This window comes from Ursus maritimus, unplaced genomic scaffold, assembly GCF_017311325.1.
Source record: "Ursus maritimus isolate PB19 unplaced genomic scaffold, ASM1731132v1 scaffold_16, whole genome shotgun sequence".
Lineage (NCBI taxonomy): Eukaryota > Metazoa > Chordata > Mammalia > Carnivora > Ursidae > Ursus > Ursus maritimus.
Genome location: NW_024424008.1, coordinates 20,649,446 through 20,675,258, shown reverse-complemented (window position 1 = coordinate 20,675,258; position 25,813 = coordinate 20,649,446). Strand labels below are relative to the sequence as shown.

The window sequence follows — 25,813 nt, the reverse complement described above, 5'->3', positions numbered from 1 at the left end:
CTGCTGTTATTCCAGGACACAGATGCCAAAATTTAAAAAGTACTTCTGCATACGTATATTCAGTGAAAAATCAAACTCTACCACATGGACAAGCATTGCTTAATTAAGGTGTGTAATACAGTTTTGGGGGTTTTTTTTTAGGGAAATGAACAAATTATATCTTCATCTAAAGCATTTGATTAAAGAAATTAAGCCCTACAGTACTCTATTATAGACATCCAAAGTATCAATATTTGGGGGCACAGTTTCAATCCTAAATCCATTTCTTAGATTCTGTAAGTACATATTGAGTAATTACCAACTTAAATACCCTGGAGATACAAAGATGACTATGACCCTCTACACATGAGAGCCTAAACGTTTTCAGTGTCATGGACCCCTTTATCAATCTAGTGAAGTCCGTGGATCACTTTTCAAAAAAAAAAAAATGTTTTTAAGTATATACAGTATGTTGGATTACAGAGGGAGCCAGAGATAATGAAATAGTTACCAAAATTTTTATATAGAAATATATATGCTTTTTTAACTTACTAAGATCTAGCAGTAGCTCTAATCTGCAATTTCAACAGTGGTGAGCATAAATGATATTTCAAGTTGTTTGCAACAGTTGTAATATATGAAAATATAGTTCAACTGTGAACTATGAAAAATTATCCTTTACTGCCAGCACTACTGTGATCTGTTGCCTATGTTCAAATTTTATTAGAAGTTATTGAAAATTTAGATGCAGTTTTTCCCCATCCAAATTCATGGACCCACTGAATCCTATTAAGAACTCTGGTTAAACTGTAGGAACTTTCACGTTGTAGCCAAGGCCTAAGTAAGATCTTTAAGTACCTAGACACTGAAAAACTTGTGATGCCTTGCCTCAGGTAATTCAAAATCAAAATATTTACACCATGAAGTAGATTTAAGGAAGTTCTGTTTCTCCTGGTGAAGACTCTGATGCTTTTTAGAAAGCACTAAGTTATCTCTGAGAAAGTACTAAAGTACTCCATTTGTTTCATCATGGATGAACAGGAGGAGTGGCTGCAGTTGTGTGAAAGTATGGGTTTATTATCTTAAGATTGTATCTGCTACACTTGGTATATAGTAAAGGCTCAATAACAGTAAAATAAACGATCTTTTCCATAAGGGGTTCACAATTTTAGAGAACATTAAGGTACAACACCAAGTGTGGACTACTATAATAGGCACCAGATGCTCATTGCTCTTTAAATGAACAGATTGGAGGGGTTGTTTGTAACCCAAGTGATGTCACTTGCAGATAAATCGAGTAGGACTACCATCCTCAAGTGATCCTACTAGTGTGTAAGCTCCATGAGGGTAGGATTTTTGTCTGTTTTGTTCATTGTATTTGATGTATTCCAGAAATTTAGTAAAGTGCCTGCCATACTCAGCTAATCTGTACTCACCTGATTAGCCTCAGATCTGTGTACCTCCATTTCTGTAGATGCTGCTGAAACATTTTAGCATTAACCTACCAGAAACTAGTAATTAAAAATAGCTCTTCTTCCTTAGACATTCAGTAAGTGAATAAAGAGGAATATTTTATTTTCTCCTCTGCAGAAAGCTAATAAATGCTATCCTAAGTGTAAGTTGAGCTACCATTTTTATTCAACAGTCCTTGAGGATAGGAATTGCCATTATTTTAAAATTAAGGCACAAACCTGCCCAGAGTCATCACCCGTGAGCTAGCTAGTAGAGGAACTGGAAAACAATACAAAGTGAATGTCCCAGACCTAGGTATCTTATCTCCCATTTAACCAAGACACAAACGTGGTCTTTCCCTCACATTTCACAAAGAGGTACAATCATGTGAAACAGACTCGGTAACAAAACAAGTTCCATAGCTATTTAAGCACATCTTCATGAGTTCTTATTTAGAAATATGTTTTTTAAACTTCAAATATAGATCAGTTATAGTCTATTTCTCTGCTTTGTGGTCACAACGTACTTGTTATCTTTTCATCTTTTATATTCTACCCTTCAAGAAAAGCATTTGAAGGTTTCAGTGGTTTGTGTTGGTAATTTACAGCTAATAGGGTTTTTTAAATGCTCATTCTTCCCACCCACCATGGATGGGTATATTTTCACATAGCTTGTTTAGAAGGCAATAAAGCAGTTTAGACAAAAGCATCATTGTTTGAACTAAGAAAATGTTAATGAAAGTGAAGAGTGATTTCAAAGTCCTGAGTCACACAGGGAGAACCAGACCAATATCTAAATTAGTGTGTGATACAGAAGCAGTCATGTTGGTCAATCCATAACTTGAAGAAGTTAAACAGGACTTCATGTTATAGGTGAAGAAATTGAATAGCTGGGAAATAAAACCTGGCCTGACCTGTACTAATGTGAAGCCATTTATAGGTTTTACCTATGTTACTAGGAATAAAATTCATTGACTTCACTGCAGAAATACTGATCACAGTGTGCTGCCCTGGATCCCGCCGGGGATGTTTCATAACACATGGTGTATGGACCTTATTGCCGTTCTACTTTTTTTTTTAAGATTTTTTTTTCTTTTTTTTTTTAATGTTTTTTTATTGTATTATGTTAGTCACCATACAGTACATCCCCGGTTTCCGATGTAAAGTTCGATGATTCATTAGTTGCGTATAACACTCAGTGCACCATGCAATACGTGCCCTCCTTACTACCCATCACCGGTCTATCCCATTCCCCCACCTCCCTCCCCTCTGAGGCCCCCAGTTTGTTTCTCATAGTCCATAGTCTCTCATGTTTCATTCCCCCTTCTGATTACCCCCCCCCTTTCTTTATCCCTTTCTTCCCCTACCGATCTTCCTAGTTCTTATGTTCCATAGATAAGAGAAATCATATAATTGTCTTTCTCTGCTTGACTTATTTCACTTAGCATTATTTCCTCCACTGCCGTCCATGTTGCAGCAAATGTTGAGAATTCATTCTTTCTGATAGCTGAGTAATATTCCATTGTATATATGGACCACAACTTCTTAATCCAGTCATCTGTTGAAGGGCATCTCGGCTCCTTCCACGATTTAGCTTTGTGGACAATGCTGCTATGAACATTGGGGTGCATATGGCCCTTCTCTTCACTACGTCTGTATCTTTGGGGTAAACACCCAATAGTGCAATGGCTGGGTCATAGGGTAGCTCAATTTTTAACTTTTTAAGGAACCTCCACACTGTTTTCCAGAGTGGCTGTACCAACTTGCATTCCCACCAACAATGTAGGAGGGATCCCCTTTCTCCACATCCTCTCAAACAATTGTTGTTTCTTGCCTTGTCTATTTTTGCCATTCTAACTGGCGTAAGGTGGTATCTCAGTGTGGTTTTGATTTGAATTTCCCTGATGGCTAATGATTTTGAACATTTTTTCATGTGTCTGTTAGCCATTTGTATGTCTTCATTGGAAAAGTGTCTGTTATATCTTCTGCCCATTTTTTGATTTATTTGTGTCCCGTGTATTGAGTTTGAGAAGTTCTTTGTAGATCTATTTGACAGCACAAGTAGGCAGAGCAGCAGGCAGAGGGAGAGGGAGGATCAGGCTCCCTGCTGAGCCGACGGGGCCCTGGGATCATGACCTGAGCCAAAGGCAGATGTTTAACCAACTGAGTCACCCAGGCACCCTCATTCTTTTAACTTGTAGTTCTTGTACAGGTCACACGACAGTTTTATATTTTGAAAATAATTATAAATAACTGCATCATTTATTGACTTGGAAAGGTAGAACCAGTGACTAATTGTAGGCCAACAGGGGGTTAGAAAATCACCTTTTAATACTCACAGTGCTCCTGATTACAATGTCTAGAAACAACTTGATTGTATCTTCTAACTCTCCTTCCCTTTTATTTATTTTTTAGCAACTTTAACAACCTAAATTCCATTCATGCAAATAATCATTATCTCCTTTCCTTTTAGCACAGAGCTGCATAATGACTAGCTCATAAAGCAGCCAGATGTTATTGCTATCAGTAGGTAACATGCTGTTCTGCCTGGTAACTACACAGTTGGCATGCAACAATTGTTTAATGGATAAGTCAGTTAAAATTTTGATGGATTGCTTAGTCCCGTAAATAAGCATTGACTTACATCACCCCTTATCACCTGATGCTTTTGTGACAGATTTTCTACTAGTGGACTGTTTCAGACACTGAAGAAAATAGAACGTTCATTAATTGATGAACCTCTCCCCCCACCCGCCACTGGCCTGGACAGGAGACTGAATTGTAGTCCTTGATTCCCAGTATACCATAACTAGTCTGAAAGGGAGAGGTAGAGAGGGCCATGATATTTGAGGATAAAATCTTGTTTATTTATAGCTGAACTTTATGTCATTGTGTTTAATACCATGACCATTAAGCCATTCCTATAATATTTAAGTTTATCTTCTGAAGGAAACTTGTGAAATGTCCTCAGAATGACTTGGGGTTTTTTTTGTTTGTTTAAGTAAGCTCTAGGCCCAATGTGGGGCTTTAACTTAGAACCCTGAGATCAAGAGTTGCACACTCTACTAACAAAGCCAGCCAGACACCCCAGAATGACTTGGTTTTTAGTGGCATTAATTATTGTTTTCTTTTGGGACCTGATTCTTTCTAGTAACAGATTCCAAAATGTTGCAGTTTGTCAAAGACTGTTTCATGTTCAGTATCTTTTTTTTTTTTGCCTTTCCATGTAAATTTTATTTATTTTTATTTTTTATAATATTTTTATTATGTTATGTTAGTCACCACACAGTATATCCTTAGTTTTTGATGTAGTGTTCCATGATTCATTATTTGCGTATAACACCCAGTGCACCATGCAGTATGTGCCCTCCTTCATACCTTACAACCAGCCTATCCCATTCCCCCACCCCCCTCCCCTCTGAAGCCCTCAGTTTGTTTCCCAGAGTCCACAGTCTCAGTATCTTTTTAAAAATACAATTAGGTAAAGCATTTTTAGGTAGACTGCATCTATCTCGTCTATTTTCCTGATACTCGGTAATGTTTTTCATCATCAGCCACAGCTCTGAAAGGACATTAAAGGGTCTCATGTTACACACTATAGCACTAATGTTCATAATAAAACATTAAGATAGGTTGAAGGCTTCCATGATTAGCCTACACTCAATTTTTTCCTATCTTCTGGCCTCTTTTATTTCATACTTATATTTTTGTAGTAACTATGTTGAGGGTACATGACCACTAAATTGTATGTTTCTTTGAGAGCAGGAGCTATAGCATGTTATATAGCATGTTTATTTTCACATTTCCTTATGCGCTAAAACGGAACTTTTATTTCTTCAGCAAATATTCACTGAGTATCCACTAGGTGTCAGATATACTAGGTAGATTCTAGGGAAACCAAGATAACTAAACCCTTGGGAATCTGTCTTGTGGGGGAGAGGTGGGAAAAGATATTTGTAAGCCAAAAAAACAAAACCAAAAAACCCTGCAGTATCATATGATGTTATAGTGGAATAGGATATTTCCTGGTTTAAGAAGACTAAAAAATCATTTCCAAAAATATCTCCCCAATAAGCTTGCCTCAGTGACTAAATTTCCATCATTAGGATGTCATTTTTTTTATAAGACCATTACTGCATTGTGATTGCTTCTGGCAGGAGAACTAAGGGGCATGAATGGGCTGTAGAATTACTTTTTCCCTCTCTTTAAAACCTTTTTGTTAATTTTACATATAGTAAGATTCACTTTTTGGTATATAATTTCAGGAGTTTTGACAAATGCATGAAAGTCCTGTAATCACCACCACAATCAAGATACAGAACAATTCCATCACCTCAAAAAGTTCTTTTGTACTGCCCCTTTTATAATTTTATAATATATATTTCATAATATTTGGTAAAATAATTTTTCAAAAAGTAAGGTTTGAGTGTTTTATGTACATCTTTTCCTTATCAAAAAAAGTATGGGGGCGCCTGGGTGGCATAGCGGTTAAGCGTCTGCCTTCGGCTCAGGGCATGATCCCGGCGTTACGGGATCAAGCCCCACATCAGGCTCTTCCGCTATGAGCCTGCTTCTTCCTCTCCTACTCCCCCTGCTTGTGTTCCCTCTCTCGATGGCTGTCTCTCTCTGTCGAATAAATAAATAAAATCTTTAAAAAAAAAAAAAAGTATGTCTTTGGGTTAAGAGAGTACCTTTTCTAATAAGCCTCTGGAGAAATATAGGTATCCAAGGAAGGGCTAAATTATTACACCATTGTAAGTCATCTACACTTCAGTTGGCAGATCAAGCTGCTGAAAAGAATTAGGACTCAGAAAATGTAAGGGCTGTATGTGGTGTATATATGTTAGGTTAGAGAATAGGAGTTGGGGTAGAAGAGGAGATTACAGCCTGACAGTGGAACAACATGCATTGAAGGATAAGGGTAGCATGTTTTGAATAGTATAAGGTCCTTGGGTTCCCAAAGATACAGGGGGCGCCAAAGAAGAGATGAGTCCTGAAGAGGGGTGGCCTTCATGTAAAAATTGGTCAGTCTGTTATCTAGAACTACAGTCCTGGGATTCTAGAACTGGTCCTGCCAGTAACTCATTCTTGAAAAGTCACTTTCCTTTTCTGGGCCTCAATTTCATCATCTATTAAAAAAAAAAAAGTTGGATTAAGTATATTCTAAAATCTATTTGAGTATTCTCCAACTAGAGGGTATGTGTGTCAGGGGGCGGGATGGTTCTGAATTTCTGTCCCATTTTAACTGGAGAGGAACATCTGTGGATAACAATAACCCAACTCTAACAAGTATTTTAAGATCTCTTAAAGTGTCATGTAGTTTGATGTCAAGCTGGAAAGCACAGTTAATGCTGATCTCATCTGGGCTCCAATGATCTAGCTCTCTTGCCCTCAGTGTTCTCATTTGTAGAATGACTAGATATACTTTAAGGTTCCTCAAAGTTTCACATTTTTTGAATGTGAAACCTCTTAAAACTTTCCAGTGTTATTTTTATTCTCATTTCCTCTGGGTCTGTACCTATTCTGATTTTGCTTTTTTAAGTTATTAGTCGCTATTCATTCAGTACTTATGTTGCCAGAATTTTTAATGTAGGGTATTTGACCTATGTTATTTAAGAAATTTTACAGTGCTGCTGTTCTTTATAGGTGTACAAGTATGGGAAAATTACACCATGCCTCCCACCCCCATCCTGGATAACATATTCCTACAACAAGATCTCATTTCAGTAAATATTAAAAGTAGCATTAGAGAGGGGAAGAAGGGAAGGAAGATGTGTGTGGCTTTCAGTTGGTAAGTGAAGGGAAAAGAACTAACAGTTGAGGACCTACTATGAGCTAGATACCTTATATGTGCCTCCCTTTTTAGGTCATTGATAAAAGCAGGCAGGAAGGGAGCCTATTTATCTTGATATCAAAAAGGGAAAAAAACTTTCTTCCCACAAATCATTGAAATTATTCAGAATATATTTTTTCATGTCATTTTTCCCTGTGAAGGCACAAACAGCACGATGCTTCTACATAGTGTTTGGCGAATGTTTGTAAGTGAGTAGGGATTTTTCTCCTGTCCTTAGAGTAGTGGTTCTTTGGGTCCATGGACCTCTAAGAATTTTATAAAGCTATGGACCCACCTAGGAATTCTCCTCTCCCACTGCACAAACACAACAAAATAAAAACAACCATCTTCCTCTCCTTGCCCTAAGTACCTCCACATCTGTATTTGTGCAAAATCCATAATTTTGGGATGTTTTCCTCCTTTCTGCAATTTATTCATGTGTCCCAGGTTAAGAACTCAGCCCTGGAAACATCTCTGGATATCTAGGCAGCCTAGGAGCTTAATTCCATTACCTTGTAATGCTTATAGAGCTGTCATCCTTTATTGGTCCTTTATAGGTTTGAGAAAATTACACCATGCGTCCAGACTGTTCAGTTTGTTTTTTATGAGGAGAAATTATATCCAGCTTGCTTTTCAGTTCATTAATATGTGCTACAACCAAAGATTAGCATTTTTAAGGTTTTTGAAGTAGGAATTGTTTAATTTACAGATGAAGAAATTAAGGTTTGTCCCAAACTTTATTTTTTGCGAGTATCATATCTCTGGGCTTTCTAAATGGAATGATTCCCCTCCCTTCCTTCCTTCCTCCCTTCCTTCCTCCCTCCCTCCCTCCCTCCCTCCCTTCCTTCTTTCCTTCCTTCCTCCCTCCCTCCCTCCCTCTCTCTCTCTCCCTCCCTCTCTGCTTTCTTTCCTTTTTCCTTTCCTTTCCTTTCCTTTCCTCATTCAGAAACCCACTTAAAACATTGTCAGGCCAGTATCCTCATCTGTGAAATTGTATCTGGGTAGAGAAGGATAGTGAAAAAAAATGACCTTGTCTCATAATGGAAGACAAGGACCTGTAACAAATATTCTAAGTAATTCCAAATACGGTATGAGAATTCCCCCATAAGGTTGTGAGGATCACATTGGTTGAAGGGAAACTGAATGTTGTGTAAACTACAGTTTTCTAATCATGAATGGCCCTTAGCTTGATATAAAATCCAGGGCCTAGTACAGAGAAGTTATTTGGATGCCTATCATCTCCAGTATCTCCCGTATGCCTACTTGACAAGACTGCATCTCATCCAGGCTTGTGATGGAGGAAAATTGAATTGTTTATTATTAAAGTGAAAAAATAGGGAGTTCACTGATCAAATGGGTTAATATTTTGAGCACTTACTGTGTGCCTGGAGCTTTTTAATTTCTGGGTGAAGAGTAACAGTCTCCATTGTACACTTACCCCAGGCTACATACATAGTTATAGCTAACATTTGAGTGCTTACTGGAAGCAAAAGCATTGTTCCAGGTGCATTTGCATTTATTTCATTAACATGTTTCTCAATCTTTGTAATAACTCAGGAAAATACTGTTAAGGTTGTAATCACTAACAATAACAAAACTGGAATTTAAAGAGATTGGACTATTTGCCCAACAATGTTGCGAAGCTGAGACTTTGAACCCTAGCTGATTTGACTCTGAAGTCTGTACTCCATTCCAGTACGCTACCAAAGCCTCTGACTTATAACCATTAATGTTTGCTGTCATTTGCGAGGTCAGGATGGCTGTCCATAGTGGGGGACACCATAAAGGTGGGACTAAGGGGGAGTTACTGGGCCTTTTCTGAGAGAAGTGGTGCCTTGCCCCGCAAACAAGTTTCTTGTGTTGAAATCAGGTTGGAAAGATAAAAAAGGTTGAAGAAGGTGGAGGTGGCGTGGTTGAACCTGTTCAGGAACTGATTACATCTGAGCCTCTGGCCCTTTTGCCTGCCAGCTGACTCAGAGCTGGCCGATGGGCCAAAGCCCAGGCAGGTTAATTTCATGGGCTGTATACTTCAAAGGATCTGATTCCTGGCACTGCTATGCACATTGCTTTTCAGAGGGCAGAGTCTTGTGGGGGAAGGAACAGGATGGCCTCCAGGAAGTGTTTGCAAAAGACCAAGGCAGTGTTTGCTCTAAATCCAAATATATACAGCTTGTTCTAGGTTTGGCAGTAAAAACCACAAGATCAGCCCTAAGCATGGCTTAAAATTGGGTATTTAAATCGTAAGTATTCCTCTTCAGTAAATACAATAGTTAAGAATATGAATCCCAGAGTTAGACATGGATTCCGATATTGGCTCTACCACTCAACTGTGAATGAATTGATTACTAGGCCTCAGTTTTCTCATGTGCGAAATGGGGATTAAGTACCTACTTAATATACTTGTTGTGAAGGTTAAAGTGAGGATAAAGTATTAAGCGAGTATAAAGCATAAATCACAGTACCTGAGACATAGTAAATTCTCTTGCAAAACTCATTCAGAGAAAACTCATATTTTATAAGAGAATCTCTGGGCTTAATTGATTCATTTTTCTTTTACTTAACATACATTCAAAAAGCATTTGTATTCGGTGGCAGGGATGGTGAAAACAATAACAACTTTTGTTGAACATGTAGAATGAGCCAAATATTTTTAAAAATATATTGTCTCATTTAATGTTCACAGCAGCCCTACAAAGTATTTTCCTACCTTATTAATGAGACCCTAGGTTGAGAGAAGTTCCGTAGCATGACTAAGATTGTATAGTCAGCACTCCATTAACTCTAAAACCTATGAATGAAATAGCCTTTATCCCCACTGGAACATATTCAGCAAGCAGTCAGACACATAAATATCTACATTCAAAGTGCTGTTACTGAGGTTTATACTATGTGATTGGGAGCAGAGAGCAGGGAGGGTGAACTGGGCAGGGGTGTGCCTGGGTGGAGTAAAGTCCATCTTCTCCACAAGAATAAATGCTAATAGTGGGGCTTTTACTAGTAGAGAGGAGTTAAGAGACCTCTTTCTCAAGTCACATTAAAAGAGGGATTAGCATCATGACAAGCATTATAATCACAGCAAATGTTATAATTGCAGGCATAAGAACTGTCTCCAGAAAGACCAGATTATGTTGTTTACTTGAAGTGGAATGGTGGGGGTTATATACAAATAATAGCTATTTGCATCAGGAGTATCTGTACCTCCTTGGGCTTTGTAATTGAACTAACAATAATAGCAGCTAACTCCTATTGCATGATCATTAGGTAATAGTCACTACAGTGTTCACAGGCCAGAACTCTTATTTTTAGAGAGGGAGAGAGAATGAGAGGAGAGAGAAGGGGCAGAGGGAGAGAGACTCTTAAGCAGTCTCTACGTGCAGCATGGAGCCCAACTCAATCTCACAACCCTGAGATCATGACCTGAGCCAAAAATCGAGTTGGGTGCTTACCTGACTGAGCCACACAGGTGTCCCTCACAGACCAGAACTCAACTAGACAAAGGTGGAAAGGCTTTGTCTAAACCAAAAATCTCAAATTAAGTACACTTAATTTGGGCAAATACCCCCAATATATGTATATTACTTCCTAGTATAAGTTATCCACTATGAAATGCAGATATACAATTAAAAAATTGTAAGGGACGAAATGATGTTGAAATAAACTATTTTTATCTCAAGGCAAAATATTCTTGGGATTCTACATGTTATTAATAGTGGATATAAATTAGTGTTTCAAATAGGCTACTTAATAGTTTTGGATTTTTTTGGTCAATTTGTCAGTTTTGATTAAATGATCATTGCATTTAACATAATATGACTGATACTAAGTAGAAATGTCAGTTCTGCCAATTTTTTTGGTCCTCTTATGTATCATCTTCAATTCAGAGTTTGTTTTGTTTTGTTTTTTAAAGATTTTATTTATTTGACAGAGGTAGAGACAGCCAGCGAGAGAGGGAACACAAGCAGGGGGAGTGGGAGAGGAAGAAGCAGGCTCATAGCAGAGGAGGCTCATAACGCCGGGATCACGCCCTGAGCCGAAGGCAGATGCTTAACTGCTGTGCCACCCAGACGCCCCACAGAGTTTGTTATTTTTTTAAGCAATCTTTTTAAATCAATTGTTTATTTTGTGAGATTTAATTTAGCAAAAATTAGATTAGAAAAAAATCCATAAATCCTCTTTTTAAAAGATTACTTATTTTAGAGAGAGAGTGTGTGTGCACACAGGGGCGAGGGGCAGAGGGAGAGGAAAGAGAATCTCAAGCAGACTCCCCACTGAGCGCAGAGCCTGACTCGGGACTCCATCCCACAACCCTGAGATCATGACCTGAGCCAAAATCAAATAGTGGGATGCTTAACCAACTGAACCAGTTAGGTGCCCCTAAATCCTCTTTGGAACTGCAATATGTCACTAAATTCTGAAAGTGAAAGAACTCCCATTCACACTTCATGTGATATGTCAGCATCAAATATAGGGACAGTGTAGAGATGCCAAACTCTATATTAATAGAGCTTAATTTTTTTATGAATAAGAAACATGTATAAGAAAAACTTGTCACACCTCAGATTGCCTTGCATACCTCTAGAGTGAATACACTCCATTTTGTAGATCAGTGGTCTAAGCAACAGGACCTGTGGCCATGAATTCAGTGGGAATGTCCAATCTTATCTTTAGCAATGACTGGTTCAAATTCACTTATGGACGACAAATGAGAACAGCACAATATGACTTCTCAGGAAATCAGAAGAGCTGAGCAGAGCTGGACCTTAGAGAATGTGGCCTGTCTGTACAAAGGGAGAGTCTACCTTTGTTAAATGCCTCAAAGAAATACATTCTAGTTTTGAAGAAAATGAACTTTGTCAGACCTACCTAGACTTAATCCCAGTTCTGCTACTTACTAGCCGTGCAATCTGGGGAAAGCAACAACCTCTTGTAGTTTGTTTCTCATCTCTGAAATAAGAATGATTAATGTCAGTACTTACCTCACCAAGAAGTTAAATGTGAGCCTATTAAACCCTCACTATGTGCAGAGATGCTGAGCTAAACTATTTACAAGAATTCTTTTAATCATGATATACTAGGGTGGTAGAAGTTAACTAATTTTTCACTAAAACATTTTCCTTTTCCTCCTGGGCACACAAAAGGACTACATTTCCTGGCCTTCCTTGCAGCCACATTTTGTTCTGGCCAATGAAAAATGAGCAGAGGCGATCAACGTTACCTTCAGGCCTGACCCATGAAACTTGCCCTTTTAATTCTTCAGGCTCTCTTCCCTCATCTGGGAGAGGATCCAGCAAAACCAGTAGTGCAAGGGCCTCTCTTTTCATCCCCCCACCTCCAATCTTTACTGGATTGTGATATGAACCAGAAATAAAACTCTTAATATATTAAGTCATTGAGATGTGGGGGTTGTTTGTTATAACAGTTCGTGTATCCTGACTAATACAACAAGATTGACAAGAACCTAGAGAAGGGAGAGATAAATTGTTTACGGTGTCTGGCACATGATGTACAATAAAAAGTGAGTAACCTCATTAATTTAAGAAAGATGAAGGTTACTTTTATGAGAGAGCTTATGAGCAACTACCTAAAAGTCCTCTGGGTAAAGTGTGAGAAAATGTCAGGAATCACTGACATAAACTCTGGTTTCTAAAGTTTTTCATAGATACCACTGGGCATACCTCAAGGAATGGAGATATCACCCCTTCGGTACCTCATACTCTAGCCTGCTAAATCAGTTCAGCACATTTCTCTAAGTTTTATAAAAATATGTAACAAGTACAAACACATCTTTTATCCTGTACTGGGAATCCTTCATCTTTTTTTTTTTTTAAGATTTTATGCGAGAGAGAGAGAGAGGACAGGGTGGGCAGAGGGGAAGGGCAGAGGGAGAGGGACAAGCAGACTCCATGCTAAGCCTGGAACCTGATGGGGGCTTCATCTCAGAACCCTGAGATCATGACCTGAACCAAAATCAAGAGTCAGCTGCTTAAACAACTGAGCCACCCAAGCACCCCTCCTTCCTCCATCTTGATGAGATTTTCTTCATTTATTCAAATCCAAGAGCTAAAATGTGTGTTTTAGATTTTTCTCTCAAGTTACTCTCAAGTTGTTTCACTCGAAGTAGTTTCCTTTAACACATTTTCTGGACATTATAGTACTTAGCTGGAGGTGTATTTTTAATCGTGAGAAATTGAATTCCTATAAATTTGGCCTTAGTTTCTGAATGATCTCATATCATAGTTTTGATGTAGTAACTACTGTATTTTCCTCTTCCTCCTTCATACTTATTTGCAAAGTTGATTCCTATGGAATTGCATGGATAACTACTTAGTTTCATGGCTTCACATTTTCTCCTCAAATGCAGATAAATTATTTCTTCTTGATTTTGGTGAATCAGAGTATTAGCACAGCCTACCAAGACATTTTGTTGCTATTACCCTTATCAAGTTCCTCCCTTCAATCTTTTATTTTCAAAACATTCTGGAGGTGGGCAATTGGTTTTGAAGCCTTGAAAATGGTCACAGAAGCTATGTGGCTTAGAGGAAGCAAATAGGCTTTGTGTGGAGACAGACTTGATTTCCAGCCCTGGCATAGCCACCAACTAGTTATATATGACATTGGTCAGTTATTCAACTTTTTAAGAGTCACAACTAAAACGGAGACGGTAAAACTCACTTTGCAAAGGTAAGTGGGATATATAGGCTAATTTTACTTTTGAATATGGATACAAGAATCTTAAATACTAGCAAACCAGATCCAAAATATACCTCATAGCCATTTATTTATATCAATAATATGTTTGGTTTAATATTTGTAAAAAATCAAAATGTAATTTATACCTTAACTGATTGATGGGATAAACACAAATGGTCATTACAATAGATGCAGAAAAATTTTTGCTAAAATTTAACATCCATTCATAAAAACAAAACTCTTGCCAATGTGGGATTAGAAAAGAACCTCCTAAATTGACAAAGGATACCTATTTTAAAAATTATGCTTAAAGAAGCAAAAGCTTTCTTAAGTTGATAAAGGATAACTTTTAAAAAGTATATCATACTTAATGGTTAAAAGATTAATAATTGGGGCCCCTGTGTGTCTCTGTTGGTTAAGCATCCGACTTGTGATTTCAGCTCAGGTCATGATCTCATAGGTTATGAGATCTAGCCCTGCATCAGGCTCCATGTCTGCTTGAGATTCTCTCTCTCCCTCTTCTTTGCCTCTCCCCCCACACTCTCTTTCAAATAAATCAATCTTAAAAAAAAAAAGATGAAAAATTTCCCTCGGAGGTCAAGAATAAGAGACTTCTTGGATGCCTGGCTGGCTTAGTTGGTAAGGCATGTGACCCTTCATCTTGGAGTTGTGAGTCGAGTCCCATGTTGGAAGTGGAGATCACTTTTTTTTTAATTATTCATTTATTTTAATTTTATTTTATTTGAGAGAAAGTGAGCGAGCATGAGCAGGAGTGAGGAGCAGAAGGAGAGGGAGAAGCAGACTCTCTGCTAAGCAGGAAGTCCCACACAGGGCTCGACCCCAGGACCCTGAGATCACAACCCGAGCTGAAGGCAGATGCCTAACCAACTGAGCCACCCAGGTGCCCCCATTTTTAAATTTTTTTTAAAGATTTTAATTTTAAGTAATCTCTACACCCAATGTGGGGCTCAAACTCACAAACCCGAGATCAAGAGTCACATACTCTACCAATTGAGCCAGCCAGGCACCCCAGAGATTACTTTTAAATAAATAAATAAACAAATAAATAAAATAATATAATTTTTTAAAAAAAGAAAAAGAGACTTCTTTTATTTATCATTGTCCTAGAGGTCCTACCCAGCTAAGGGGAAAAAAATTTAGATGATAGATAGGTAGGTAGGTAGATAGATAGATAGATAAATAGATAGATAGATAGTAGATACTCAGAAAATCCAAAAGCAACTACATATAAATTGTTAAGACTTAAAAAGAGCTTGGAAAGTTTATTGGATACAAGACTAATATATAAAAATCAAATTGCGTTTTTATATACCACAAATAGTTTTTAAAAGTATCTGAAATAGACAACTTACAGTTAAGCACTAAAAATACCAAGAGCCTAGGAATAACCTAACAAAAGATGTGTCTATCTCTAAAGAGAAGACTAAAACTGTTCAGAGACATTAGAGAAGACAAAAAGAAATGGAGAACTGTACCATTTTCAGACTGTTTTCTTCACCCTGCTTTTTAAATAAATGTATGCTTTTTATTTATTTGTTTAATGTAAGCTCTGTGCCCAACGTGGGGCTTGTACTCACAACCTCGAGATCAGGAGTCACATTCTTTACCAACTAAGCCAGCCAAGCACCACTTTACTTTGCTTCTTAATGCTCTGAATATAGTACCTTGATTGGAACCCAAGTCCTGGTGCCTCAGAGACCTTTCTGCCTTCATTTCCTTGTTGCTATAGACAAATACTTGTATTAGAAAGAAAAAATAAAGAGCTCCTGATAGTCTTTGCACTGTTGTGTCCAGTCCTGGACCCAAGGTCACTGTCACCAGGTCTAGCAAGGACTCTATTGCGGCTGCATGGTAGACTCTGAATTTTGAAAGTTCTGGGAAAGCCCAGCTCATCTCCAAACAGAAGAATAGTCAACATTTATAGATGGGTTCACTCCATCCAAATCACATTCCTTCTTTTGACCTTTAGTACAAGCCCAAGAGGAAAGGATTTGTATTATCCCATTTCCTATATGAGAATACCAAGGCAACCAAAGACCCACAGTCAGTCATGAAGCTGGAACTCAAATCCAGGGCCTTTGATATGAAATTTGATGGATTATCTTCTATAAAAACAATGCATTTTTTAGAGCAGACCTGTCCTATCACATTCATCAGGGCAAATGCAAGGTCTTGAGTCTTTTGACTGAACAAATCTTTTCCTGATGCCTCTATTCTCAAACAATTGAGTTTCTGTAGACATTGTACTTTAACACCTTAAGAAGGGAAGAGAGGGAGAGAAAGGAGAGAGAAAAGTAGGGACTTTACAGTATTTGCCTCACAAATTGGCAATTTTTAGAGTCAAGCCAAAACCACCTTCTTCTTACCTGTGAAGTGAGGTGATAAGTTTTTCTCTTTCTTGGGCTTTTTAGGATTGAAGTAAAACATGAAAAGAGCTTAGCACAATGCCTAACACATAGTTTATGCTCAATAAATGCTAACTATTGCTATTGGCAGCTAACTACGCCACTAGAAGATAATCCTACAGGTTTTACAACCAAACAGAGTATTTCCCAGATCAGAATAGAGGAAGCACAATGCCAAACTGACTGCAGTCTTTTTTTTTTTTTTTTTTTGCTAGGGCTTTTGTACTGTAGTTCAAGAGACATCCTTTGTCTGGAGAGCTGTAGTGGGGAAGAAGACCCCCCACAAACTAAGCGTTTTTAGTTCTTAGTATGTGATTTACAAAGGAAGCCATATTGTTTAAGACATCTCCTTTGTTCATTTGTTTGTTTGTTTGTTTGTTTATTGCAATAGATCTTTATTGAGGAGCCAGCAATATACTAGGTAGTATGTTAGTCATTGAGAATGGAGAGTATCATAAGTTAGCACTACAAAAGGAACCCTGGGGCAGTCTTCTCAGGCATCACAGTTCTGGGGGTCCAGGACTGTTCATTTGAAGGAAGAAGAGGTACCCAACCAAGTATGGTAAGAAATGTATAAGCTTGGCATCAGAAGGATGGATGTTTAAATCAAGGTGCTGCTTACTTAATGTATAAACTCGAACAAATCCTTCATATCTGTAGAGCTCCATTTCTTCAACTGTTAAATGGGAATTATACACTTACCATGAAGAATTATAATGAGGATTCAATGGTGTCAGTTAAGTGGCCTTTAGTGGCTCCTCCTCATGAAATTGGTAGGCTGTCCCTCTAACTTCTCCACTCCAAGTTGCATTTTTCTTTGTGGTTTCTTTTTCCCTTTAAGCCTGATCTTAATTTGCTGTAAAACCTGCTCTCAAACATATAATAATAATAAAATTAATAGAGAAGTGGGTGGGACACGCAGTGTACTTTGCCCCCCCCACCAGGAAGCCACCCTCCCACTCCTCTTCCCACACAGCCATCATTGTTCCCAGCACAAACTACTGGGCCTCAAAGGCCAGTCATTCCTTAATTGTCCATAACCAAGCATTTCAAGCCATCTCTGCTTGGTACATCAAAAGGAGCCCTTTTGGTGCAGGTCGATTGTTTTTACATTTGCTTTTTATCCTTCAGTAACTGGTCAGACTATTCAGAGGGGAAAAGGATCTTGTAGGGAAGTTGACTCTAAAGGAACGCTGAGTATGTCCTTCTTGGGCTCTTGATGCATCAGGACAAATGTCCTTTGTCCTCTGAATAGTGATGGCCCAGCTTTTTTGTGTCTATTTGAACCCTGCTTTAAACACTGAGAAAGTTGTTTTCTTCGTTTATTTACTTAATTGTTCATTCATTTATTCAATAGACATTTATTGACCACCAACCATGTACCAAGCCTGTGCTACATCTGGGGGAATATATCAATGAAAAAGAGACAGACTGGACCCCTACCCTCATGAAGCTTACATTCTACCAGGGTGGACAAACAACAACAGAAAGGTCATCAGATAAATTAACAAGAAAATTGTGATAGATGAGTACTACTAAGGAACTAAACAGGGAAATGTATAAAAGAGTAATTGGATAGAATGTGAGGTGATGAGTGGCCACAGTGGCCTTTCTAAGGAGGGAGTATTTAAATTGAGCCCTGAGGTACCAGTTTTGTGAGTAGCCTGGAAAAAGCTTTCTCAGCAGAGGGAACAGTAAATGCAAAATCTCTGAGTGCAGGTAGGGCTTGGTATGTATAGAGAAGTTAGAGGGGAAAGGGGGAGAGGCTGGCAGATAACAAATTAAGCAGGATTTTATAAGCTAGAACTATGGACTTTAAGTTCAATTCATTAAATATTCAGCAAATGGTGATTGAATGCCTAATGTTTACCAGGCACTGGACATGCAGCAATAACTTTGAAAGTAACTTGAAGTATAGTTGACAGACAATGTTGCATTAGTTTCACCTGTACTGAAAGTAACTTTTGAAAATCACATTACAGCACAGAAGGCAAGCAGTAAATAAACAAGTAAAATAGCATTCTTCCATAGTGCTGGGGAGAACATTTTAATTTAAAGATCTTATTCTTTTTTAAAAAATTTATTTATTTAATTTGAGGGAGAGAGAGAGTGCTTGCACATGTGAGTGTGGGGAGAAGGGACAGAGGGAGGGAAGAGAGAGAATCTTAAGCAGGTTCCATGCCCAGCAAGAAGCCTGATGCTGGGCTCAATCTCAACCCTGAGATCATGACCCAAGCTGAATCCCAAAGTTAGATGCCTAACTGACTGAGCCACTCAGGCACTCCTTAAAGATTTTATTTAAGTAATCTCTACACCCAACATGGGGCTTGAACTCATAACCCCAAGATCAAGAGTCTCATGCTCTACAGACCGAGCCAGCCTGGCACTCCAGGGAGAATATTTTAACAAACTAAGAAAAAGAGTTAAGAAGTATAGTGTTGTAACTTTACTATTTTTTATTTTTTAAGATTTTATTTATTTATTTGACAGAGAGACAGCAAGAGAGGGAACATAAGCAGGGGGAGTGGGAGAGGGAAAAGCAGGCTTCCCGCCAAGCAGGGAGCCGGATCAGGGGCTCAATCCCAAGACACTGGGATCATGAGTCCCAGGTTCATGAGTCCTGGGATCATGACCTGAGCCAAAGGCAGACATTTAATGACTGAGCCACCCAGGCTCCCCTAGGGTTGTAATTTTAGATAAAAGTGGCCAGACAAGTCCTTGCTGAAAAAAAATTACGTTTTTTAAAAGATTTTATTTATTTATATGAGAGAGAGCATGCATCTGTGAGCAGGCGGTGGGGGGATGGGGGAGTATGGAGGAGCAGAGGGAGGACAAGCAGGCTCCCTGCCCAGCACTGAGCTCAATCCCAGGACTCCAAGATCATTACTTAAGCTGAAGTCACTTAACTGAGCCACGCAGGCACCCCTGAAAAAAATTACACTTAACTAAAGATTTAAAGTGTTTCTATGCTGTCCGTGGGCAAAGCACTCCAATATTTAGAGGTCAGGGAAGATGAAGAGGAAAAGAAAGGAGAATGAAAAGAAGCATGTGGAATAGTAAAAGAAAAGTCAAGCAAGTGTCCTGGAAGCTGGAAAATGTTTCAGGGAGGTGAGACACTAACGGTTTAAAATGCTGAAGACAGTATATAAAGATGAGGACTGAGACGTGATCGTTGGATTTAGCGATAGGGAGTTTATTGGTAACCTCTGGAAGAGCAGTTTCGCTGCTGTAGTGGCAGCAAAACCCTGTAGGAGTATGTTCAGGAGACGGTTGGAGGAAGGGGACTGGAGATGCTGACTCTAGATACTTCCTGGAGTTTTGCCATAATGTAAGGGAATGAAATGGGGCAGTGGCCACTGGGGACCTTAGATCAAAAGACATTTTCCTCCACCTGTTTTTACTTTTATTTTTTCCCCTCCACCTGTTTTTAAATGTTCAAACCTACAGAAAGTTGGAAGAATAGTGCAATACCCATACACCCTTCCCTAGTTGCAGCAATTGTTGACATTTTGCCACATTTGCTTTCTCTCTAGAGAAGGGTTTTTTAAAACTTTCTTTCAAATTGTGAAATACAAACATGTACAGAATAATCCACAAAACAAAATGTATAACTCAGGGAATGATCACAAAGCAAAAATCCATGTAATCGCCACCAGTATCAAGAAAATAGAACACTGCTAGCATCCCCAAAGCCTCCTTATGCTCCTTCCCACCCATCAAGATGTAACCGCAGTCCTGGATTTTCGTAGTGATAACTTCTTGCTTTTCTTTATAGTTTGTATATTGCCTTTCCTTTTTTTTTTTTTTAGCATATAGATATCTAATGACCCAACACCATTTATTGAAAAACTGTCCTTTCCCCACTGTTTTGAAGTGCCACCTTTGCTATAAATGAGGTGTTCATTTGGCAGTTCCTTTCTGGGCTTTGTGTTCTATTCTATTGGTCTATTTTCTTTCCTTGCACCTTTAACATACTGGCTTAATTATTATAGCTTTATAATAAGTCTTGATGTCTGCCAGAGCAATTACTTCCATCTTGTTCTTTTTCAAAAATGTCTTGGCTTATTATTGGTCCTTTTCATGTCTCTATACATTTTAGGGTCAGCGTATAGAGTTTATGTAAATAAAACAAAAGCCTTCTTGGGATTTGAATAGGAATTGCGTTGAATCTACAGATAATAAGGGGCAAATTCACATCTTTAAAATAATTGAGTCTTCCAATCCATGAACATAGTAAAGTCTTCCCTTTCTTTAGTTCTTCAATTTCTCTCAATAAAGTTTATGGCTTTCTTTGTAGAGATCTTGCAGATTTGTGTGTGTGTGAATTTATTCCTAAGTATTTGCAATTTCTAAATGTTATCTTTTTAAAAAATTTCATTCCTGTTGTTGTTGGCATATAGAAAATACAGTTGATTTGTTCATTGGCTCTTTATCCAGCAGCCTTCTTAAATTCACTTTTTAATTCTAGTAATTTATCTGTAGATTATTTTGGATTTTCTATGTATATAACCATATTGTGTATGAATAATGGTAACTTATTGCTTTTCTTCACTCTGAAATTATAAAATACTTTCTCTTTCTTAGTATTTTTAGAATAATGATAAATCTTTAATTTATCTATAAATTATTATTGGTATACAGTATGAGGTATGCCTTAAGCTAATTTTTTTCCCAGATGGATATCCTGATTTCTATGCAAGAGTTATTGAATAAGCCATCTTTCTCTGATAATTTGAAATGAGACCTCTCCATATTAAATTCTCATGTATATTTGATTGTATTTTTTTATTTGATTTATCTTTAATAGTTTTTCTTCTGGTCACTGATTTTTGTTTTAGTTATTGTAACTTTAAAATGTTTTAATATCTGGTAGTACTTTAAATTTATTTTTAGAATATGTATTGCTATTCTTATTTATTTTATTCATATGAATTTGAGATCAGCTTATCTATTTCCGAAAGAAAATTCTGTTAGAATTTTTATCAGGTGAGCTTTATTTATTTATTTTTAAATAATCTCTAGTCCCAACATGGGACTCAAACTCATGACCCTGAGATCAAGAGTCACATGGCCTACCCACTGAGCCAGCCAGGCAAACCAGGTGAGCTTTAAATTATAGATTCTTTTTCTGATCTTGAGGCTTCCTATGGATGAACAGGGGCTGCTTTTCTAATTGTTCAAATCTTTTGTGTTCCTTAGCATTTTAATACAGATGTTGTGCATTTCTTAACAGTTTCTCCCTAGACATCTGTCCTTTTTGTTGATATTGCTAATGAAAATATTTACTCCATTATATTTTCAAACTGGTCATAATTTGTTTGCTTAAAGTTTGCATATTAATTTTTCAGTGGGTTAATTTTACAACCTGACCACCAAACTAAATTCTCTTGTCTATAATAGTTACTCAGTTGATTCTCTTGTTTTTCCCTGGTTAAGCAGTTAAATCATCTACAAAGAACATACAATTTACTTCCTCTTTTCTACTATCTCTTTTAGTTTTTTTCCCTTTAGGAGTTTTAAGCAGGAGGGCTGTCTAATCAGATTGCAATAATAAAGACTACATTGGCTGCAAAAGTGGAGCTAACAAACCGTTTTAGGAGTCCAGTACAGTAGTCCAGATACCAAAAAATGGTGGCCCAGCTAAGAGAGTGGCCACAGAGATGGACAGAAATGGGTAGACTGGAAATATATTTTGAAGCATGGCAGAGAACAGGCTGATTATATTAAGCTAATAATTTGCAAACTTCTTTGGAACCTTAGAACATGAGAATCGTAGTTAGAGCAGACCATAGATATAATCAAGTGTATCCCCTAACCCTATGTTTTCTTGGGTTCACCCCAAATTGTTAACCACCTCCAGTGATGGAGAACTCACTATCTCCCATGGCGCCCATTCCATTTGTTCATTTCACTCCACAAACCCTGCTCTTCATCAGGTACTGTACGGGGCTCTAGGGACATGAATAAGCTTTCCCTGGGAAAGCTCAGAGAAAGGAACAACTCTCTTCGAAGGTCTCTTTCTTGGCAGACCCTGCCCTCTAGTTTCCTGTCTGAATCCTCTTTCAGAACAAGGCTGACCTCTCTCCACAGGCGGCTTACCCCTCAGCTGTTTGCAAAGGTGATCATTGCTTTTTGGGGTTTCTCATCTTCTCTTCCTTTTCTTTTCTTTTTTTTTTTTTTTTAAAGATTTTATTTATTTATTTGAGAGAGAGAAAGAACAAGTGGAGGGCAGGGCCTAAGGGAGAGGCAAAACCAGACTCCCCATGGAGCATGGAGCCCGACAGAAGGGTGGGGGGGGGGCTTGATTCCAGGACCTTGAGATAATAACCTGAGCTGAAGGCAGATGCTTAACTGACTGAGCCACCCAGGCACCACCCCCCCCCTTTTTTTAGCTTGACCTGTCATCAGATTCCCTCTTTATCTTGATCCAAATTTGGGAAACTTTGAAACTTCTGGTTTAGTGTTATTTTTCTTAAGCACTATTATGTCATTTCTTTACCTTTACTTTATAATTCAGTACCTGGAAGTTAATGTTCATTTGTTAGACCTCTTTGTTCATATTTTTGGTTTTGGCTTAGTGTTTATCTTTTTTAAAAGACTGTCTTCATTACGGATTTAGTGTATGAAGTGTATAAAATTAGCTTTGGGAACAAAAAACTAAATAGCCATGCACTCAGTTATGTTGCTAGGCTCAGCAAACACTAGTGGTCACAAGGCTGAAGGCATTTTTTTCAGTGAAAAGACTGAGAATAAAATAATAATGCACATGGAAGGAAGCTAGCAAGCTGATTAGCGTTAAGAGTAAAATATAAATATATGAGTTCTTCAAGATAGGATATAATATAGAATCTACTTTTACACATACTACATAACATCCAGTTCCAAATCATCAGGCTTTTTTTTTTTCCCCAACAGCCCATTACTCTTCCAAAGTAGTTATGTTAATTATGTGTTCACAATCCCCATCCAATTTAACGGTCAATATATTTAATGAATATGTTACCTTCTTGGTGAGGCATTCTTGTGTAGTATTTGAATATGACTATATTTACAGTGTCAAAAGACATAATACAACTTGACAGGTTTTCCCAAAAGAGTTGCAGAGAAATGACAGTGGGGAAAGGAAGAGGTTTTTTTTTCTGTAAAGAGGGTGACCCTGGTCAATCCAGAATGGAGACAGCTGTGAATTATAATAGGTTCCTCTGAGAATTGTCAGATTTAAACTGAACTGATGATACAGTAGCTCAGGGAATAATTCCTGGTGCTTTGCAAGTGTTGTGGGCAGTTTTCTTCCCTGCATGATGTAAGCTAATTTTCTCTCCTTCAATCTTTTCTTTAAGCATAGGTAACTTGGACTAGCATAAAGAGCATTTGTGTTGCAGTCAGGTATGTCTGACTTTGAATTCTGATGTGAATCAGGACAATCCAACAGTTCTTTTTTTTTTTTTATTTTGCGTGTTACTTAACTTTTCTAATTTGGTTTTTTAAATAGTTAAATGGATTAGAATGTTTTCTCTAATAAGGTTACTGTGAAATTGAATAAATGCAATGTGTGAGTATTCTTTTTAAAGATTTCATTTTTAGCAATCCCTACACTCAATGGGCGCTCGAACCTACAACCCTGAGATCAAGAGTCACATTCTCTACTGACTGAGCCAGTCAGGTGCCCCACTTTGTTCTATTTTCATGTATATATAAATGTGCATATACTTAACAAAATCCTTATTTAGTGTTTAGTAATACTAGAGGCCAACTGCTTTACTGTGTACTCCCTTTCTTTTTAATCCATTCATTCACCTAAATTACTTCTTTCTTTCATATCTGACATTTATTGGGACATTCTGTTTCCAAAAGCCTTCTCAAATTGGTTTGATCATCTCCATTCTTTCTGGCAATGCCTTAGCTCAGGATATTATTTTCTCTTGCTTAGATTATTGCAACAACTTTTTTAAAAAAGATTTTATTTATTTATTTGACAGAAAGAGAGGCAGCCAGTGAGAGAAGGAACACAAGCAGGGGGAGTGGGAGAGGAAGAAGCAGGCTCCCAGTGGAGGAGCCTGATGTGGGACTCGATCCAAGGACTCTGGGATCACGCCCTGGGCCAAAGGCAGACGCTTAACGACTGAGCCACCCAGGCACCCTATTGCAACAACTTTTTAATTTATACCCTTCTCTCCAGTCATACTACTTCTTTTTTTTTTTTAAGATTTTATTTATTTCTTTGAGAGAGAGTGAGAGAGAGACAGAGAGAAACAGCATGGGGGGAGGGTCAGAGAGAGAAGCAGACTCCCTGCTCAGCAGGGAGCCCAATGTGGGACTCAATCCTAGGACTCCAGGATCATGACCTGAGCTGAAGGCAGATGCTTAACCAACTGAGCCACCCAGGTGCCCGCCAGTCATGCTACATCTAATCCATCTTCTACACTGTGGAGAGCTTCTCAAAACACAGTTCTGATTATGAGTCAACTTTTCTTGTCTAAATACTTTTGTTTTTTAGAGAAACATTTTTTTTTAATTTTATTTATTTCTTTGAGAGAGAGAGTTCGAGAGCCTGAGTAGTGGGGAGAAGGAGAAGCAGGCTCCTCACAGAGCAGGGAGCCCAACATGGGGCTTGGCCCCAGAACCCTAGGATCATGATCCAAGCTGAAGGCAGATGCTTCACCGACTGAGCCACCCAGACACCCCAAGAAACATTTTTTTAAGATCTTATTTTTTAAGTAATCTTTACCCTTAACATGGAGCTCGAACTCAGGAGCCTGAGATCAAGAGTAGCATGCTCCACCAACTAAGCCAGCTAGGCGCCCCTGGCCTAAATACTTTTAACATCCAAACTTCACTGCACAGATCTTGTCTCCTTCAACTCTTTTCTTTGATATCAAACAGGGCTCAATGTTTTGTTTTTGTTTGGTTTGGTTTGGTTTGTGTTTTTTTAGATTTATTTATTTGAGAGAGAAAGTGAGAGGGCATGAGTGGGAGGGGCAGAAGGAGAGGAAGAGAGAATCTCAAGCAGACTCTGTACTGAGAGCCTGATGCAGGGCTTGATCCCATGACCCTAAGACCACACCTGAGCCAAAACCAAGAGCTGGACACAACCGACTGCACCACCCAGGCGCCCCAAACAGGGTTCTGTGTTAACCACTGTCTTCTATTAGCTTCTTCAATTATCTGTTATTGGATTAGGTTATGGCAAACTTTCTGAACAAAAAGATCTATAGGTGGCTTTTAAACCTATGATTAAAAAATATGATTAAAATGTACCAGTGCCTGAATGTCTCAGTTGAGCGACTGACTCTTGATTTCCGCTCAGGTCATGATATCAGGGTCCCGGGATCCAGCCCTGTGTCGGGCTCTGTGCTCAGCCCAGAGTCTGCTTGTCCCTTCCCTCCCCCTCTGCTCCTCCCCCTGCTCACTCTCGCTCTCTCTCAAATAAAAAA

The 25,813-nt window shown here is 38.3% G+C and overlaps 1 long non-coding RNA gene across 6 annotated transcripts in view; it reads left to right on the top strand.

The window, feature by feature from the left end:
• Positions 1-12,650, top strand: part of LOC103675327 — a 21,965-nt gene extending 9,315 nt beyond the window's left edge. For 4 of the 6 annotated variants that reach the window (XR_571804.2, XR_571808.2, XR_571805.2 and 1 more), the window contains 2 exons: positions 16-108; positions 12,402-12,650. This is a non-coding gene — a long non-coding RNA (uncharacterized LOC103675327). Of the gene's footprint in view, positions 1-15; positions 109-5,695; positions 6,009-12,401 lie in introns of those variants that run through there. The other 2 variants (XR_005835012.1, XR_571806.2) reach the window with 1 other exon arrangement.
• The last annotated feature ends 13,163 nt before the right edge of the window (positions 12,651-25,813 follow it).